The 6624-nt window shown below is 46.7% G+C and overlaps 1 long non-coding RNA gene and 1 other non-coding gene across 2 annotated transcripts; one reads left to right on the top strand and one right to left on the bottom strand.

Moving 5' to 3' along the window:
* Positions 1-369: 369 nt before the first annotated feature.
* Positions 370-3627, bottom strand: LOC120668115. The gene is made up of 2 exons (XR_005672241.1): positions 2969-3627; positions 370-1396 (listed from the first exon to the last, which is right to left on the bottom strand). It is a non-coding gene; the product is annotated as an uncharacterized LOC120668115 (long non-coding RNA).
* Positions 3628-6074: 2447 nt separating this feature from the next.
* On the top strand, positions 6075-6181 carry LOC120668212. Its single transcript, XR_005672310.1, has one exon. It is a non-coding gene; the product is annotated as a small nucleolar RNA R71 (small nucleolar RNA).
* The last annotated feature ends 443 nt before the right edge of the window (positions 6182-6624 follow it).

Below are 6624 nucleotides of genomic sequence, written 5' to 3' on the forward strand. Positions count from 1 at the left end.
CTCTTATATAAAAGTTTTTAATACAAACGACAGAGTTCAAACACACAACAGAAGTTTAAAATGGAGTTGAAGTACAAAACGGTAACTACGAACGACGATACAGGGTGAGATCCACATCCTGCCCACCGATGTGAGGCCAACCTGCCCAATCTTCACGGGGAAGACGGGACCCACTCGACGGTCCAACCCGGAAGAAGTGGTTGTCCAAACCAGGACGCACAGACCTCCTCGAAGTCAGCGGGAACACAACCTGCTCAGAAGGGTTACAACAATAACCCTGAGTATACTAATACTCAGCAAGACTTACCCGACTATGGGTATACTTAGCCCAATATCTAGACATGAAAAACTTTTTGGCTCTGGAGTTGGTTTTGCTGAAAAGCTACTAGTAGTAAATTTTTACTTTCAATATTTTAGCTCAAGTTTAGTATTGGAGTACCAACTAGGTTTGCCATAGCATCTAGAGCACACATGGTAGATCAATTAAACCTCTAGTAAAACACCAAAGAACATTTTCATTCCATTCTCATTTACATCCTTTACTACGATGTGACGCAGTGATCAAGGCTCTCATATCCGCGAGACACGGCTAATCGATTTGATTTAACCTTGCAAGGTGGACCTAACCAACACGACACATGTAAGCCCCGTCGGGACACGCGCGTCAAGTGTTCCCATCATTACCACGACATCTGAACCACGCCTGCTAAAATCCAGGTGATGGGCCCCTCACGGTGAACTCCCACAGAACCCGAAAGCGGCATCCTATCCAACACCCGCCAACTTCCACACCCAGCGTAGTAGGTCGGAATTCAAACTATCGTTGTAAAGCGGTACACAGCTTACCGGTTTCGACTACCTCCTACTTCTGGCATGTGGTTAATACTGTTCAATCCTCGATCAACAGGGCCAGCAATGGTACGGTCCTCAATCGACACAGGCGGAGGTTTTCTTTCCATCCAATTCATATCCAGAATCAACTCATCTCCGCCCGGTCTCCATTTCTCTTTCCTCATTGATTCATTTCCAAGCCACTTGCCATAAGAAACAAGATCTCAAATCTTGCGAGTGACAGGAATCACTCGACTTCTACCGAGATCCTACTTAGCAGAGCATTTCTAACGACACATGTATACTAGTATAGACCCTCAGGTACCTAGGGCGAATATGCATACTAGGGTTCCATACAACTCCTATAACATAAATGCACAAATACTTATATAATAAACATCGAATACTGAAATTAGGGTTATGCTCCGGGGCTTGCCTTGCAGGTCAGCGGGGTTAGTGCCTTCCTCTGGAGCTGGCTCGACAACTGCTTCGGCTTGCAGTTCCCCTGCTTGCGGCTCCTAGATCGGCTCAGCGACCAACTCGTAGACGGCTTCACTCGTGACGTCTACACGTAAGGAAAGATGCCATGCAACAATTAAAACGGTTCATGAAATGATACAAGTGTTCATGATGCAATGCAATGCAAACTAATTGGAGACCCTAATTAGCTATCAAGAAATTAGGACCAGTCATTCCCAAGAGTACCATAATCTGACCCTAATGCAAGAACAGAAGAATTAAAAAGACCAAGCAATTATTAAAAAGATACGCTGCCGAAAAAATAGTTTATTTAGCAGCCACAAAAAAAAAAGAACGCCACAGCTAGGAACAAAATAGAGGCAAAAACATAGCTCGTAGACCTAATCTAGCCGCTCAAAATTTACCAGCATGACAAGCTACTGACAAGGAGTGCATAAATAATTATCAACATTAATTGATATAGAAAAGTATTTATTTTGGCCCTAGGATGGAAATCAAACAATAATAGATCCACAAACATGCACATAGGCTAAGCACCTGAGAATTTTTCAGTGGACTACACATGCAAAAAGTAGTCTACCACAAAAATTTCAGGATTTTTAGACAAACAGAACAACAGATACAAAATAAACTAGCCTAAACACAAACTAAAAGTTTTGCAGGGGCAAAATTGACATTTTCACCGATGGCCGATGCGTGGAGGGGCTCGCCGGCATCCAGGCGCCAGTATGGGCATCGGGCGAGCACAGTGACGCCACAGGGGAGAACAGTGAACCCGTTTGACCGATTTTGACTTGATTTGACTGGATCAAACTCAAAATTTCATATAGGAACTTGAAATTTGGCCAAAATAAATGTTGTAGAGGAAGAGAAGATCTACAACTTTACTTTTGGGCGAAAGTTGATTTGAAGCTTGGATCAAGGAGAAAAACGTGGTCGAACACGGCTAAACCGATGTTTAACACGCGAACTCGATTAACGCTAATGACATTGCTTAGGTCCATAATTAGCGAGTTAAACACGTGATTAGCACCTCAATTAACATAGGGGTGTTACAGTAGAGAGAGTCTCGGGCATGGAAGCTCGATCTCCCTATCATACCCAGGGTAACACATAAAGAGAGCATTTCCTGGCCCATCTCGCATCATGTGGCCTTGCACAAAGTGCTCAAGACCAACCTTGTATCTGTACGCCTCCATCTCGGGCAAGAAGGTAACTTCGGTGCCATCCATCGCTTTGACATACCTTGCCACATGAGTGACCAGTGGGGTTATGCCGATGGGGCTTTTACCCGTAATCATCTTTTGCCAATGAGCAAGCATGCTCCAGAGGTGAAGGTCTGTGCGAGAGTGCACAACCATGGCGAGCCACTTGGCGAGAAACCTAAGAGTAGGATTATGAATTGAAACTATGCTGTTCTTGCTACTCACGGGTTCATTAGAAATTTCACTCCACCAAGAGCTATGGTCATATTGATAGCGCTCAACAAGTGAGTTGGGGTCTAGGATGCATCTTTTATTAAAGCCCAAAGCAACATTAAATTGTTGGAGAGTCATTTCGAATTGTTCGCTAAAGAAACAGAAGTAAACTTTAGTTTCAGTGCTGGTTTCTTCAACGGTAAGAGACATAAGAAAATCCATGGTCAGGAGATGCGAACCTGGCTCGATGATGTCGGCGAAGTTCTCACATCCGACGGCAGTGAAAGCTTGGTTCATGTCTTGCAAGAGTCCCGTCGTGATGAGGAAGCGGGTTTCGAACCTCTTGGCATGGGCATTTGTTTGCCTCTTTAGCAGCTCGAGTGCTTGCCGCTCGTAGTCGTTCTTGAAGATGATTTGTTCAACCATCGTCAGGATCCTGATATGGAAGCAGCTTCGTGGGACTGCAGGAATTTCTTCTTCTTCCCGGGATGCGTGGGAGCGGTGACCGGAGTCGACCGACATGCTATCCCGAGAAGAAGACGAACCTCGCGAGCTTCTTGATCTTCTCTCCTTGGCTCGATTCAGCATGGTGCCTGCAAAAGATTAGTACGAACAATACCTGAAGGAAACAAGGGGTTAAGAAGAGGGTTAGCATTAGTCGTTAGTTGTTCTTGCGGGGCATTAAACCACCACAAACGTTCAGCGTGCCATGATTTTATTTGGAGAGGAAATATTTTTGTGTTTTCTGGCTTATGAACTTCACTAATTACTACTCAAATTTTATTTTGGGGCGAGCTAGCACTTGAGTCCTTTACTTAATCAACTCGAAAGAGCTCAATTAGGCAAAGAAACTCAAGAAAGAGAGGAGATTAAGGAGCTCGGGCTGAGGCATGTGAATTTGAGCTTCTGGTGCACCGAGGAGGGTCACTCTCGCTGGCTTTTATAGCCGAGTGCAAAGGCCATGCCGGCCGGCCTGGGGCAGGCCAGTCGGCCCCTTGAGCGGCGCCGAGCGATCCACGTCGAGGCTCTAGTCCTTAGGCATGCAGGTATGGTGATTCCCATCAGTGGTGATGGGACGCGAGCGGAGGGGAGAGGCCGGCCGGCCTGCACGGGGCCGCGCGGCCTGCCTCCAGCACGTTCAGTGCTCATCCCTTTGTCCCTTTGCTTCGTGGTTAATCAAAGCACCCACTCCCTGCTGCTCCCTGCCAGAGAAGACAAGGTGGGGTCGGCCGCCCTACAACTCGGCCAAAAATTTTCGAATCTTTTTTTGTGAAGTTCTATGGATGCAAACTTTCAAATTTTAAACATGCATTAGTTAAAATTCAAACATGTTTATGCAAGGTGAAAAGAAATTTATACAAGGAAAAATTAAACTATCCTTTATGCAATGCGATGATGGATACGTGCCACGTACCTCATGGCGAGGGCTCGGGTTTTGAATCCGGAGCCGGACTCTCCATTCCTTTGGTTTGGTTGTTGTCGCCGGATGGAGCCTGTGGTGATGACACTTTCTTCTGCCACACTTTCTTAGGTGTGGGTGGTGTTTCGACCATCGTTTTCTGCAATTCTAGAAATTTCTTATGCTGGATTTGTCGCTTGGCATTCCTCTGATTGTGAAGCTTGATATGCTTCGCTTCCTCTTGAATTCGTAACTCCTCCTGAATCCGCAGACTTTCCACGAACTCAATGAGGGCTTGAATGTTTGGAAGCGACGGTTTCTTTGCCTCTTTCTCGGGTTTCTTCTTCCGTTGGACCTCCTTGACTTGTGAGCAATGTTCGACCTTCAGTTTGAAGGAGAACTTCTCCTTCTGACCATTAATGTTGAGCTGAATCTCTCCAGCCCCGACATCAATATGAGCGTTTGCTGTGCTCAAGAACGGCCTACCCAGAATGAGCGGCGTCTTGGTGTCGACTTCCATGTCGAGTACGACGAAGTCAACGGGAATGAAGAAATTCTGGATTTTCACCGGAATGTTCTCTGCTATTCCCGCGGGATAGCGGACCGTTTGGTCTGCTAGCTGCAAACACATGCCAGTAGGGGCAAGTGCATGATGGTTAAGTTTGTCATAAACTACCTTTGGCATGACACTGACGCTTGCTCCCAAGTCGCAGAGGGCGTTCGAAAAGTGCTGAGCCCTGATCGAGCAGGTGATGGTGGGGTAGCCTGGGTCTTTCTTCTTCACCAGGAGAGGATCGAGTATAGCTGCGCTACACTCTTCGGTTAATTGCATGAACTCAGTGGTGGGCAGCGTCTGCTTGTTTCCAAGAATATCCTTGATATACTTGGCATACGTGGGTACCTGCATAGCGTCAAAAAGTGGTATATTCACATATAGCTTCTTTATTACCTCAATGAATTTGCTGAATTGTTCGTCGGCCACTAGCTTCCTTATCTGCTCCGGAAATGGTAAGGCAGTTGTGTCGTGATAGTCCCGTGAAGTTCTAGGGGATTCCACAGGGTCTTCCTGGGTAGCAGAAGTGTTGGATTCGACGGCCTCCTCCTGCACTTCGTCTTCAACTTCGGTATGGCTAGCGGTTACGGTCTTCCGCTGCTTTCCTGCATCCTGTGGAAAAGGTGGCTCTTGTGTAGTCTTACCACCACGTGTGGTCACTGCACTAACATTTTCCTTCGGGGGTACTTCCGGTTTTCCGGGTAGTTTCCCCGTGTTAACGTTAGGACAAGAGGATGTAAGCTGAGCTACTTGAGTTTCTATCATCTTATTAAAGCTCAGTTGATTCTTAATAACATAATTAAATCCCTCTAGTTGTGCAACCATAGATTCCAAAATCTTATCATTGGCAAGGAATTGCTTACTAATATTATCATTGATTTGCTTTTGGCTGTACACTAGGTCTTTTAATGTGGGCTGAAAACTGTTATTGAAGTTCATACCTTGCTGTTGACCAAATGGGAGGTTGGGCTTGGAGTTCCAACCCTGCTGAGGACGAAATCCTAGGTTGGGATTGTTGTTACTCCCAACGAAGTTCACGTCCTCTTGAGTTAATGGGCACGAGGTGCCCGAGTGCCCAGTCTCGCCACATGTTTCATATGTCATATGAGACTCCGAAACCTGATTAACCTCCTGGTGCGGAGATTCCAGCTTCTTCATCAGAAGTTCCAATTTGGCAGCTAACATATCGACCGTGTCGATCTGATGCATGCCCCTGGGACAGGCTGGCTGCCTTTCTTCTTTCCAACTTTGGTTGGAAGCTATCTTGTCAATCGGTGCCTTTGCTCCCGCAACATCGAGAGAAAGGAAGGAACCACCCGCTGCTGCATCGACGTGGTCCTGGGCTTGCTGATTCAGGCCATGGAAGAACTTCTGAATGATCAGCCACTCTTCTATGCCGTGGTGTGGGCATGCTTGAATGTACTCCTGGAGACGCTCCCAGACTTCCGGGATGCTCTCATCCGGTAATTGCTGAATTTCGGTAATCCTGTTCCGGAGGGCATTGGTCTTGCCCACTGGAAAGTATTTTGCTAGGAATGCATTTGAACAAGCTTCCCATGTCGTGAAAGCTTCCTTGTTGGAATAGAACCAGTCTTGGCCTTCTCGAGCAGTGAGAACGGGAACAGACGAAGACGGACATCATCCAGTGTAGTTCCTCTAGGGTTGATGGTGTTACTCACCTCCAGGAAGTTCTGGAGATGGGCATTGGCATCCTCGGATGCTTTTCCGCAAAACGGACTTGCTCGGACCATGTTCACGAGTCCGGTCTTCAGCTCAAAGCCGTCATTTCCGGCTTGGTTGACGTTCAATCCAATAGGAATGTGGCTACTGGACGGGGCAGAAAACTGACAGAGAGTCTTTTGAGCCATAGATGAAGATGCTAAAGTGGAAGATAAACTGACGGGCCAAGTGAGTCTCTTCTGAGGTGGGACGACGCGACGTCT

The sequence above is a fragment of the Panicum virgatum genome, chromosome 3N (assembly GCF_016808335.1).
Source record: "Panicum virgatum strain AP13 chromosome 3N, P.virgatum_v5, whole genome shotgun sequence".
NCBI classification, from domain to species: Eukaryota; Viridiplantae; Streptophyta; class Magnoliopsida; order Poales; family Poaceae; genus Panicum; species Panicum virgatum.